A 13,616-nucleotide genomic window follows, 5' to 3' on the forward strand; every position below is an offset into this window, starting at 1 on the left:
TAAACAGAATCCCGTGTGCTGCCATGGACAGTGTGAAGATGGAATCTGTCCAGATTAAAGAGGAGTTCCTTGAACTTGTCCCCATTAGAGTGGAGTTCTTTGGGCTGGCGTCCCTCCCCATTAAACAGGAGCTCTGTGAGATGCAATGTGACAGCAGCCAGCCAGAGGTCTCTGAGATTAAAGCTGAGCACAATGAATTGGAGATCCCCCAGACAGAAGAACCCCTTCCTGTTAAACAAGAAGAGGTGCTGGAAACTGTCCGTATTAAACAGGAGCCCCCTGAAGTAGAGTTTGAGAACATGGAACCAGGGAAGGAAGAATCGGAGGACTTCAAACCAAACATCCCTGAGCTGGAGCCTGTACGCCTGCGGGAGTGTAGAGTGGTGTTGGAGAGAATCTGCGTGAGAGAGCAAGGCGCTGGAGAGGAAGGCTCTCCCAACAGCATGCAAGGAGGTGGAAAGGAAGACGGGCGCTCCCATTCAGAATGCAGTCTAGCAGGTGAGTGACTCCCAGTAGCTGTGACATTGTCATTCTAGATTGTGTGATATCCACAGTGTGGTTGAGAGGGAGGGAGGGAGCATGTAGATTACATTACTAGCTATTTGTTTTTCGTGTACCACTCCAATCAGTTCAAGATAAGACTCACTACTGGTGAACTTCAGATACAGATATAATGTAAGCTGTTGTAATGTATTGCAAGCCCCCACAGCTGAAATTCACATGCTTTAATCCACTCCACCACCTGCCCTAAGTGAGGGATGGAAATAAGACTCTGTTGCATAGCAGATTCACCTATTCCAGGTTTTAAAATGAGCCTGATTAGCCCCAATGTATAAGTAACAAGCACAGGTGTGTCTTATTAAACTGCTAGTAAAACCAGGAAGGGATCAAACTGCTATGCAAAGGGAGGCTTATTTCCATCCCTACCTAAGCCTACAAGCAGTCCCTCTTACTTTCTTTGCTTTTCATATTTTCCAGTTTCCAGTCCAGCAGCTAAAGTGAGGATGGGCGCTGGAGAATATCCTGATTGTGGGAAAGGTTTCAACCAGTTTGGGCATTTTAAAACACACCAGCGAACTGACGCAGAAAATAAACCGTATCATTACTCTGACTGTGGAAAGAGTTTCAGTTGGGCAGGAACCCTGAAAACACACCAGCGAATTCACACAGGAGAGAAACCATATTGCTGCTCTGACTGTGGGAAGAGTTTCAGTCAGTTAGGCGGCCTTAAAACACACCAGCGAATTCACACAGGAGAGAAACCGTATCGCTGCTCTGACTGTGGGAAGAGGTTCAGTCACTCAGTATCCCTGAGAACACACCAGCGAATTCACACAGGAGAGAAACCGTATCGCTGCTCTGACTGTGGGAAGAGGTTCAGTCACTCAGTATCCCTGAAAACACACCAGCGAATTCACATAGGAGAGAAACCATATTGCTGCTCTGTCTGTGGGAAGAGTTTCAGTTGTTCAGGAAACCTGAAAACACACCAACGAATTCACACAGGAGAGAAACCATTTCACTGTTCTGACTGTGGGAAGAGTTTCAGTCGGTCAGACAGCCTTGTTTCACACCAGAGAATTCACACAGGAGAGAAACCGTATCGCTGCTCTGACTGTGGGAAGAGTTTCAGTCAGTCAGACAACCTTGTTTCACACCAGCGAATTCACACAGGAGAGAAACCGTATCGCTGCTCTGACTGTGGAAAGAGTTTGCTTTTTAAACAAGGCCTTCAGAAACACCAGTGAATCCACAGAAGAGAGAAACCTTAAAGACTATGTTAATTGGGACTGTACTATCATGAAGAAAAAAATGTTAACCTTGCATTATGAATTTGAAACAAAAACACTTTGGAAATGTGAAAAAACGCCAAGTTCTCAAAAGTACCCAGCCATTTAAAGTAGAGATATCAAAAACACAAGCCAAGCTTCATGAAACCTTTGGGGCAACCTTGCTCAGCAGAAAGCAAACAGACACAACTGTAAAACCGATGAGGTCCAAGGTTGCCCCAGTTGTTTCTTCTAACTTGTATCAAAAACACAAGTTAACTTGGAAGAAACAATTGGGGCAACCTTGGCCAGCACCAAGCAAACAGGCACAACTATCAAAGAGGTGGGGGCCAAGGTTGCACCAATTTCACAATTAACACGTTTCTCAGTTTTAATTCAGAAATCAATTGTTTCTACTAACTTGGCTTGTGTTTTTCATGCATTTGATCTGCTTTTACTGTGTCTGAAAAACACAAGCCAAGTTACTAGAAACAATTGATTTCTGAATTAAAAATGAGAAATGTGTTAATTGTGAAATTAATTGATTAATTATACAACACAATAGTAAGCAACACTAAAACAACACCTATGTCTAACTTGTATTTAAATTAGCAAAATGTACTTTTTAAAGGTTGTTGTATCAAATGGAGTTCTATCGCTCTGCCTCTCTGAGTCATTGTCAGTGCTGGAGCCTTCATCATGTGATGCAGCACCCAGGCAGGCTCTGCAGCCAGAGGATATAGAGGACTGCTGGGAAAGAGCCTTTTAGGTAGTGAAAAAAACATGAAAATAAAGTCACAACTAATCATGTATTTTTTAAAATGATCCAATCTGCAATAAATTTTATTTTTTAGATGTGTTTATTATTTTTATTTGTCATGATTTGTGTGTTTAATGCTGTACAGAATTCCTGTTTAGCAAGATACTGGTTAATCTTCCACTCTAGTTCCAGCTAGCACACAGCTCTCCTGGGTATTGCAACACTTCAGCATGTTTAGAGCTCGAATGCAGTACAGGGAGCTCCTCTTTAACTCTCTGAGTCCCCAGCCAAAACAACCACATGCAGAGTGCAGGCTGCTCTTAATATAAGCTTATCCTCACTGCTCATTGGTCGGGCTTGAGTAGGTTATTTGCATAACTTTCCACCACTCGGACAATGCATCCGGGGACACAAGAGACAAGCAAACACAACACACGTGTGCAACCGCACACACACGCAAAACAACAACACAATAAACAAACAATTCAAAAAATAAATTGTACAAGCCCTGCAAGGGCTGATGGGAATCCAGTCCCCTGATTCTACTTCAACTGTTTACGTTTGAACAACTAAAGTCAATTTGAATGTTCAACTAACTTAAAATGGAGGAAAGCAATTTGAGATTTTAAGTGAATGTAATTTGATTTCATTTATTTAGAATGACTTTGGGGGTTACAGTACATAGATATATATAAACAGTGGTTAATTTATGCCATTTCAGCTGCGTGCTATAAACATGACACTTGCTGTGATAGAAGGGCTGCCACGCTCTTGTGTCGTTTGTTATACACAAATAAGCTGACTTGATTTGAAAAACGTCTTGAACAATTAAAGCAAATTCCACACTACTGGGTTTGATTGAATGAGTCGCCCACAATAAGCTTCAATATGAAAGCTGAACATTAATTTCAATAAACACGTTTTTAATGAAAAACAAATTGTAGCCTACTTCACTATAGTAAAAACTGGCTTCTGTTATTTTTAATTTACCACTGCTTCCCATTATACCACTGCTTAATAACAGGAAGAACATTTTATTAAGGGTTAGTGTTGAAGTTAAACGCGTTGGTGCTGCCTGTCTCCCTATCCCCACGCAGGAACATTACCCTGCTAACCTCCCCTATTCAGCCATCAGCGGAGATGATTCAACCACGAACAGCGACATGGATGAGAATAGGAAAGTGGAGGAGGCTGACGTAGAGGATGAAGACATGGATATTGCAGAGTGATTGTAAATAATGAATAGACTGTCAGTTACCTGAATAGGTTTTTCCTGGTATCTGCTGTAATATTGTGAGCTGTGTGTGTGTGTGTGTCGGGTTTACAGTCTACTTCAATTATATTCATCTGTGTTTTTTTTTCTTTCATGTTTCCAAAGTGCAAAACAAAAACTACAACTGCAAAAGAGAAAAGGGAACCGATTATCTAGTGTAATAAAACTCTAAGATGTTATTTTTGTAATGATTTATCAATGGAAATTACAGAGGCATCGATACAGTACGGTGTGTATTACAGCCGTTAAATATAAAAAGGATGTGAACTCTTTCTTGTGTTAGTTTTGAATGGACGCTGCGCCTCTATGGAGCTCGATGGAGCAGCTGAGACTCAGCTTAAAAGCATAAAAGGAAGGTTTTATCATAATATCCAGAAAGAGGTGAATAAAGAGTTGGGAAGGAAAGAGGAAAGAGCGTTGGATAGGTTAAGGATTGGGCAGAGTTCTTAAAATAAACATCTTTTAAGACTGGGGAAACATGAAGATGGAAAGTGTGAAAAATGTAAAGTAGCTGAAACAGTAGAACATTATTTATTAAAGTGTGAGAAATATGAGGAGCAGAGAAGGAAAATGGAGAGGAGGCTGAGAGAAATGGAGGTATAGGAAGTCAATATAAAGAACTTGCTGGGGAAAGAGGACGGGAGACTGAATAGAGAAAGGATACTGACGAAATATATAAAGGAAACAGGAAAAGAAGGGGAGTTATAATAAATAAAGATGACAGAAAAATAAAGTAAAACAAAGACACACAAAGGAGTACAGATGGAGGGCGCTCATCATCTAATATAATAGATGGGATGCGTCCTATAGATTAACCAGAAGAAGAGACTCCGCCTCGGAGCATGCGCACAAACTGCATCCGGGAACGCGGCGCTGCTGGCGTTTCAAACACACAGCAGGAGGTAAACACGGAGCCCTGCGGAGGATTTTATATTTGTGTGTTTAGTTAAACGATATTACATACCCGTTTGTAAGGCGTGGACGAGACTAAAAGGTAAGTTACAGTATTATTCATTTTAATTGAAGGTTATTTGTTTGTGACGCTTTGTTTGTTAAATGAACAGGCGTGACGTCATCAACAACACCGAGTCCATTTAAAATATAACAATTTAATCAATAAAAAATAAGATACCGACGTTTTTATGTTTAATATTAATGACAACATGTTTGAGTCTTAGTGTGTTAGCTGGGTATTTACATTGAGGGGCAGGCGAACTACCGCTATACCATAGTGTGTGTACAACACTGATCAACGAGGGGCGCGAAAACTGACTCATATATATATATATATATAGAGAGAGAGTTTAGCAGACACCTTTATCCAAGACAACTTACAGAGACTATAGGGTGTGTGTGAACTATGCATAAACAGCGTCTCACCCGAAACACGGAGCACAAGGAGGTTAATAATAGGGTCCGAGTTATTTTCGCAGGTTTTCTTACTGTTGTTAGATTTGTGGGTATAACTCTATAAAGGTTAGAGGTACATCATGTCATATACGTGAAAATCAGGGACATGAAATGAATGCGCACACACTAGGGTTCCATTAAAAAAAAAAACACTAAGTACCCTGAGACTCGCCCTGTTCAATTCAGATTCACAAAAAACACAGAAAAAGGAGAGGTGATGTTTAGGAAAAACAAAACAACAAAAAAAACATTTATTCTTTTTGAAAAAAATGTTTTAGCATGGCCAGCTCAAATCTAGCATGGATACATTTTTTTTTTTTTTTTTTTTTTTTTTTAAATTGGACACAAAATAAAGTAATTATGGCCATATATACAAAACGGACAGAAAAGCAACCAAAAAAAAAAAAGATTAATTGAAAATGTGCAAAAGAAAAAAAAAAAACAACATTCAAATGGTTTGTCCGAGGCACCCTGATTATGTGGCACACGATGGGGCTGCTCACTGTGGCTTGAATAGCCAGCAAAGTGGTAACCAGGACAACATAACCCTAAACAGCTCCCGGCATCTGAGCCACAAACATGGGAGATTATATATATGTGTGTATGTGTGTATATATATATACAGTGCCTTGCAAAAGTATTCAGACCCCTGACCAATTCTCTCATATTACTGAATTACAAATGGTACATTGACATTTCGTTCTGTTTGATATTTTATTTTAACACTGAAACTCAAAATCAATTATTGTAAGGTGACATTGGGAAATATTTTTAAGAACAATAAAACAAACTGAAATATCTTGCTTGCATAAGTATTCAACCCCCACACATTAATATTTGGTAGAGCCACCTTTTGCTGCAATAACAGCTTTAAGTCTTTTGGGGCAAGTATGTACCAGCTTTGCACACAGTGTCGGAGTGATTTTAGCCCATTCTTCTTGGCAGATTTGCTCCAGGTTGTTCAGGTTGGTTGGACGACGCTTGTGGACCGCAATTTTCAAATAGTGCCACAGATTCTCAATGGTATTGAGATCAGGACCTTGACTGGGCCACTGTAGGACATTCACCTTTTTGTTCTTGAGCCACTCCAATGTTGCTTTGGCCTTGTGCTTGGGATCATTATCCTGCTGAAAGGTGAATTTCCTCCCAAGCTTCAGTTTTTTAGCGGACTGAAGCAGGTTCTCTTGCAGTATTTCCCTGTATTTTGCTCCATCCATTCTTCCTTCAGTTTTAACAAGATGCCCAGTCCCTGCTCATGAGAAGCATCCCCACAGCATGAAGCTGCCACCACCATACTTCACTGTAGGGATGGTGTGTTTTGAGGCATGGGCAGTGTTAGGTTTGCGCCACACATAGTGCTTTGAGATTTGGCCAAAAAGCTCTATCTTGGTCTCATCTGACCACAAAACCTTTTCCCACATCGCAGCTGGGTCACTCTCATGCTTTCTGGCAAACTCCAGACGTGCTTTCAGATGGTACTTTTTGAGTAACGGCTTCTTTCTTGCCACCTTCCCATACAGGCCAGTGTTATACAGAGCTCTTGATATGGTTCACTGGTGCACCATTACTCCACTCCCAGCCACTGAACTCTGTAGCTCCTTCAAAGTGATTGTTGGCCTCTCTCTGGCTTCTCTCACAAGTCTCCTTCTTGTTTGAGCGCTGAGTTTTGAGGGACGGCCTTTTCTTGGCAGTGCCTGGGTGGTGTGATGCAGCTTCCACTTCCTGATTATTGATCCAACTGTGCTCACTGGGATATCCAAACACTTGGATATTATTTTGTACCCTTTCCCTGATCTATGCATTTGTATTACTTTATCTCTAACTTCTGTAGAATGCTCTTTGGTCTTCATTTTCCTTCAGATTCACAGCCTGACCAATGATCCTTCAACAGTGGGGTTTTTATCCAGAAAATGTGACAGCAACTTTAATGGTTCACAGGTGGAAGCCAATGGTAAGGTAATTGTGTCCTCGTTAGGGCAATTTCTTTCATCGGTGTAAACTGGGAGCTTCCACAGCACAGGGGTGGAATACTTATGCAAGCAAGATATTTCAGTTTTTTATTTCTTAAAAATATTTCCCAACATAAAATCAATGTCACCTTACAATAATTGATTTTGAGTTTCAGTGTTTTAAAATAAAATATCAAACAGAACGAAATTTCAATGTACCATTTGTAATTCAGTAATATGAGAGAATTGGTCAGGGGTCTGAATACTTTTGCAAAGCACTGTATATGTGTGTATATTATATGCACACATTATTATTTCAGCAAAAATAAACTGCCAGTACATTCTGGGACTTTCACATGTCTTCCACTATTCCACTTAGTACGATACTAAAATTCTTAGTCCATGGCAAGAGTTAAACTAAGTTAGTCCCGTACTTGGTATCCTCTAGAGGGCAGCAGCAGTTATTTTTGGCTTCGGTGCAATTGATACCTTTTTTAGTACTGTAGCGTTCTGTGCTATGGGGATGAGACAGACTCGGGAGAGGCCAGATGAGGTTCCACGTACTTTTATTTTTTTAATTTCTCTAATAACACAACGAAACCCTGTTTGGGCCGGGGTTCACGCCAAAATAACAAATAGCTGTCTCTCTCTCTTTTACACCGCAGACTCACCGACAAGCACTCTCTCAGCCGGTACTCTCTCTCTCGTAATCGCTCTCCAGTCAGACATTCACACGCATTCACCCGCTCGCGGCTTCCCCCCCCTCCTACTTATAGCCTCTGGGGGAACCGCCCACTGCACACACACGCATGCACTCACGCAGACACACACCAACGGCGTGCCCCGTACCCTCACAATACATGGAACCTTAAACAGGACGTAACAAACAAGACAAACACAATGTCCAGGATGCTGCCATCGCCAGGGTCGTTACACAGCCCCCCCCTTAGTCCCTCGTCCCCGAGGGAAGAACAAAGTCTCGAAAACGACCCGGGAGGCGATGCTGTCTTTGCGGGCGGGAGCCCTGCGTGGAGGACGGGCTCCTGTCAGCCACAGGGGACAGGGAAACTGAACCGTCGGGGGAGGAACCCTCAGCCCTGGGGGTGGGGGGACTGTTAGGGCGGGGTGGATCAGGAGGGGGCAGGAGAGGACTGTCAGGAGCTGCTGGGTCGGATGGTGCTGGGTGTTGTCCCAGGTAGGGGGCCAGCCGATCCCGGTGTAGCACTACCTTGCGTCCTCTGTGAGGTAGCTGCACCCGGTAGGCCACGTCCCCGATCCTCTCCAGGACATGGCAAGGACCAAGCCAGTGGCTGTCCAATTTGGGGCAACGGCCCCGCTGTCTCTTGGGGCTGAAGACCCACACGAGCTCCCCGGCGGTGAAGTGGCGCCCCCGTACTCGGAGGTCATAGTTCCGCTTCTGCCGTACCCCAGCAGCCTGCAACTGGTCCCTGGCGAAGCTGTGGGCTGATTCCAGTCGGTCCTGTAGTCTCCTGGCATACTCAGGGCCCGGGGGTACACTGGGGGCATCTGGGGGACGACCAAACGCTAGCTCCGCAGGAGTGCGCAGCTCACGCCCCAGCATGAGCAGGGCAGGGGTGCAGGCGGTGGAATCCTGGACAGCAGAGCGGCAGGCCAACAGCACGACAGGCAGGTGGGTGTCCCAGTCCCGCTGGTGGGTGGCGGTGGTGACAGCCAGCTGTACGGCCAGCGTGCGGTTGAACCTCTCCACCAGTCCGTCGCTCTGAGGGTGCAGAGGGGTGGTCCGCGTCTTCTTGATGCCCAGGCGCCGGCACATCCCGGCAAAGACCCGGGACTCAAAGTTGCGCCCTTGGTCGGAATGCAACTCTTGAGGGACCCCGAACCGGCTGAAGAACCCCTCCAGCAGTGCTTCAGCGACCGTCTCTGCCTCCTGGTCTGGCAAAGCGTACGCCTCTGGCCACTTAGTGAAATAATCGAGGGCCACCAGAACGAACCGGTTCCCCCTCTCTGAGCGTGGAAAGGGGCCTAGTACGTCCACGGCAACCCTCTCCATAGGCCCCCCGACCTGGTACTGCTGGAGTGGGGCGTGCGACCGGCCCTGGGGTCCTTTCCGGGCAGTGCAGATGTCACAGCGTCGGCAGTGGTCCTCCACGTCTCGCCTGCACTGCCCCCAGTAGAACGACTGGCGGAGCCGCCTCAGGGTCTTCGTCACTCCAAAATGACCAGTGCCTGGGGTCCCATGATGGGCCTCTAGCACCTCCTGGCGCATCGCCCCCGGGACAACCACCTGCCACCTCACCTCCCCCGTGGCGGGCACCTTCCACTGCCGCTGAAGGACTCTGTCACGCAAGGCCAACCCGCTCCACTGAGCCCACAGCCCCCGAGTGGCGGTGGAAAAAGGGGCCACCTCCTCCCAGGGAGGCCTTCGCTGCTCCTCTAGCCAATGTAGTATGGGGCGGAGGTCCGGGTCTCGGTCCTGATGGGCTCTCCAATCCACCCTCTCAGCCGATACTGCCACCCGGCATTGCTCTTCCCCCCGGCGGGACAGCTCTGCTTCCCTCTCCTCCTTTCTGCTGCAATGGGCGCATCCCTCCCGGGCACAGGGACGACGGGACAGCGCGTCCGCATTGGCGTGCTTCTCACCAGCCCGGTGTTGGATCCGGTACTGAAACGCCTGGAGCTGCTCGATCCAACGGGCGACCTGTCCCTCCGGCTCCCGGAACGTCAGGAGCCACTGCAGGGCAGCGTGGTCTGTGCGAATGGTGAAGGGGAGCCCGCAGAGATAGTGGCGGAAGTGGCGGACCCCCTCCACCACCGCAAGCAGCTCCCGTCGGGTGACGCAATACCGGCGCTCTGCCTTGCTGAGCGACCGGCTAAAATACGCCACCACATGCTCCCCTTCTGGACCCGGCTGGGATAAGACAGCCCCGATCCCCTCGTTGCTTGCATCCGTGTCCAGCAGGAAGGGAGAACGGACATCCGGGGGAGCCAGCACCGGGGACTGGCACAGCGCATGTTGCAGGGAGGCGAACGCCTCCTGGCACGCCGGGGTCCACTCAAAGGGCTCGTCTTTCCTCAGGAGGCGGTGCAGGGGGGCAGCGATGGTGGCAAAGCCCTGCACAAACCTGCGGTAGTAGGACGCAAGCCCTAGGAAGCTTCTAACCTGCCGGGGATTGACGGGAATAGGCCAGTCCCTCACTGCGGTGACCTTGTCCACCTCCGTCTGGATCCCCTCTGCTCCCACTCGGTGCCCGAGGAACGAGACCTCCTGGCGCATCAGCTGGCACTTTTCAGAGTGCAGTTTTAGCCCCGCTTTCCTCACTCGCCGGAGCACCTCATGCAGGGAGGCCAGGGCGTCCTGGAAGGTCCCTCCGTGGACTAGCAGGTCATCCAGGTAGACCAGGCACTCCGAGGGGGGTACTCCGGCCAGCACCTTTTCCATGAGCCGCTCGAACGTTGCGGGGGCGTTGCAAAGTCCGAACGGCATCACAGTAAACTGCCACAGACCCCGTCCAGTGGAGAAGGCAGTCTTCGGCCGTGCAGAGGGATCCAGCGCAACCTGCCAGTAGCCGCTGCGGAGGTCCAGCGAAGAGAACCATCTAGAGCCGGCCACCAAGTCCAGGGACTCATCGATGCGGGGAAGGGGGTAGGAGTCCTTCTCCGTCACATCGTTCACTCGCCGGTAATCGACGCAGAAGCGCCACTTGCCGTCCTTCTTCCGCACCATGACTACCGGCGAGGTCCAGGGGCTGTCGGACGGCTCAATGATCCCCGCTGCCTTCATCTCCTCCAGCACCTGCTCTGTGGCTTCCTGGAGGGCGAGTGGTTGGCGGCGAGGGCACTGCTTAATGGGGCGGGCGGCTCCCGTCTCGATCTGGTGCTGCACCAGGTGTGTCCGCCCCACGTCATCCGAGGCGGTAGCGAAACTGTGGCGATACTCATACACCAGATCCCACTTCTGACACCAATGTAGCGTTCTGTGCTATGGGGATGAGACAGACTCGGGAGAGGCCAGATGAGGTTCCACGTACTTTTATTTTTTTAATTTCTCTAATAACACAACGAAACCCTGTTTGGGCCGGGGTTCACGCCAAAATAACAAATAGCTGTCTCTCTCTCTTTTACACCGCAGACTCACCGACAAGCACTCTCTCAGCCGGTACTCTCTCTCTCGTAATCGCTCTCCAGTCAGACATTCACACGCATTCACCCGCTCGCGGCTTCCCCCCCCTCCTACTTATAGCCTCTGGGGGAACCGCCCACTGCACACACACGCATGCACTCACGCAGACACACACCAACGGCGTGCCCCGTACCCTCACAATACATGGAACCTTAAACAGGACGTAACAAACAAGACAAACACAATGTCCAGGATGCTGCCATCGCCAGGGTCGTTACACAGCCCCCCCCTTAGTCCCTCGTCCCCGAGGGAAGAACAAAGTCTCGAAAACGACCCGGGAGGCGATGCTGTCTTTGCGGGCGGGAGCCCTGCGTGGAGGACGGGCTCCTGTCAGCCACAGGGGACAGGGAAACTGAACCGTCGGGGGAGGAACCCTCAGCCCTGGGGGTGGGGGGACTGTTAGGGCGGGGTGGATCAGGAGGGGGCAGGAGAGGACTGTCAGGAGCTGCTGGGTCGGATGGTGCTGGGTGTTGTCCCAGGTAGGGGGCCAGCCGATCCCGGTGTAGCACTACCTTGCGTCCTCTGTGAGGTAGCTGCACCCGGTAGGCCACGTCCCCGATCCTCTCCAGGACATGGCAAGGACCAAGCCAGTGGCTGTCCAATTTGGGGCAACGGCCCCGCTGTCTCTTGGGGCTGAAGACCCACACGAGCTCCCCGGCGGTGAAGTGGCGCCCCCGTACTCGGAGGTCATAGTTCCGCTTCTGCCGTACCCCAGCAGCCTGCAACTGGTCCCTGGCGAAGCTGTGGGCTGATTCCAGTCGGTCCTGTAGTCTCCTGGCATACTCAGGGCCCGGGGGTACACTGGGGGCATCTGGGGGACGACCAAACGCTAGCTCCGCAGGAGTGCGCAGCTCACGCCCCAGCATGAGCAGGGCAGGGGTGCAGGCGGTGGAATCCTGGACAGCAGAGCGGCAGGCCAACAGCACGACAGGCAGGTGGGTGTCCCAGTCCCGCTGGTGGGTGGCGGTGGTGACAGCCAGCTGTACGGCCAGCGTGCGGTTGAACCTCTCCACCAGTCCGTCGCTCTGAGGGTGCAGAGGGGTGGTCCGCGTCTTCTTGATGCCCAGGCGCCGGCACATCCCGGCAAAGACCCGGGACTCAAAGTTGCGCCCTTGGTCGGAATGCAACTCTTGAGGGACCCCGAACCGGCTGAAGAACCCCTCCAGCAGTGCTTCAGCGACCGTCTCTGCCTCCTGGTCTGGCAAAGCGTACGCCTCTGGCCACTTAGTGAAATAATCGAGGGCCACCAGAACGAACCGGTTCCCCCTCTCTGAGCGTGGAAAGGGGCCTAGTACGTCCACGGCAACCCTCTCCATAGGCCCCCCGACCTGGTACTGCTGGAGTGGGGCGTGCGACCGGCCCTGGGGTCCTTTCCGGGCAGTGCAGATGTCACAGCGTCGGCAGTGGTCCTCCACGTCTCGCCTGCACTGCCCCCAGTAGAACGACTGGCGGAGCCGCCTCAGGGTCTTCGTCACTCCAAAATGACCAGTGCCTGGGGTCCCATGATGGGCCTCTAGCACCTCCTGGCGCATCGCCCCCGGGACAACCACCTGCCACCTCACCTCCCCCGTGGCGGGCACCTTCCACTGCCGCTGAAGGACTCTGTCACGCAAGGCCAACCCGCTCCACTGAGCCCACAGCCCCCGAGTGGCGGTGGAAAAAGGGGCCACCTCCTCCCAGGGAGGCCTTCGCTGCTCCTCTAGCCAATGTAGTATGGGGCGGAGGTCCGGGTCTCGGTCCTGATGGGCTCTCCAATCCACCCTCTCAGCCGATACTGCCACCCGGCATTGCTCTTCCCCCCGGCGGGACAGCTCTGCTTCCCTCTCCTCCTTTCTGCTGCAATGGGCGCATCCCTCCCGGGCACAGGGACGACGGGACAGCGCGTCCGCATTGGCGTGCTTCTCACCAGCCCGGTGTTGGATCCGGTACTGAAACGCCTGGAGCTGCTCGATCCAACGGGCGACCTGTCCCTCCGGCTCCCGGAACGTCAGGAGCCACTGCAGGGCAGCGTGGTCTGTGCGAATGGTGAAGGGGAGCCCGCAGAGATAGTGGCGGAAGTGGCGGACCCCCTCCACCACCGCAAGCAGCTCCCGTCGGGTGACGCAATACCGGCGCTCTGCCTTGCTGAGCGACCGGCTAAAATACGCCACCACATGCTCCCCTTCTGGACCCGGCTGGGATAAGACAGCCCCGATCCCCTCGTTGCTTGCATCCGTGTCCAGCAGGAAGGGAGAACGGACATCCGGGGGAGCCAGCACCGGGGACTGGCACAGCGCATGTTGCAGGGAGGCGA

At 50.3% G+C, this 13,616-nt stretch overlaps 1 pseudogene; it reads left to right on the forward strand.

Moving 5' to 3' along the window:
- Nucleotides 1-13,616, forward strand: part of LOC131709040 (uncharacterized) — a 29,298-nt pseudogene continuing 15,682 nt past the window's right edge.

This window comes from Acipenser ruthenus, chromosome 41 (assembly GCF_902713425.1).
Source record: "Acipenser ruthenus chromosome 41, fAciRut3.2 maternal haplotype, whole genome shotgun sequence".
In the NCBI taxonomy this organism is placed as follows: Eukaryota; Metazoa; Chordata; class Actinopteri; order Acipenseriformes; family Acipenseridae; genus Acipenser; species Acipenser ruthenus.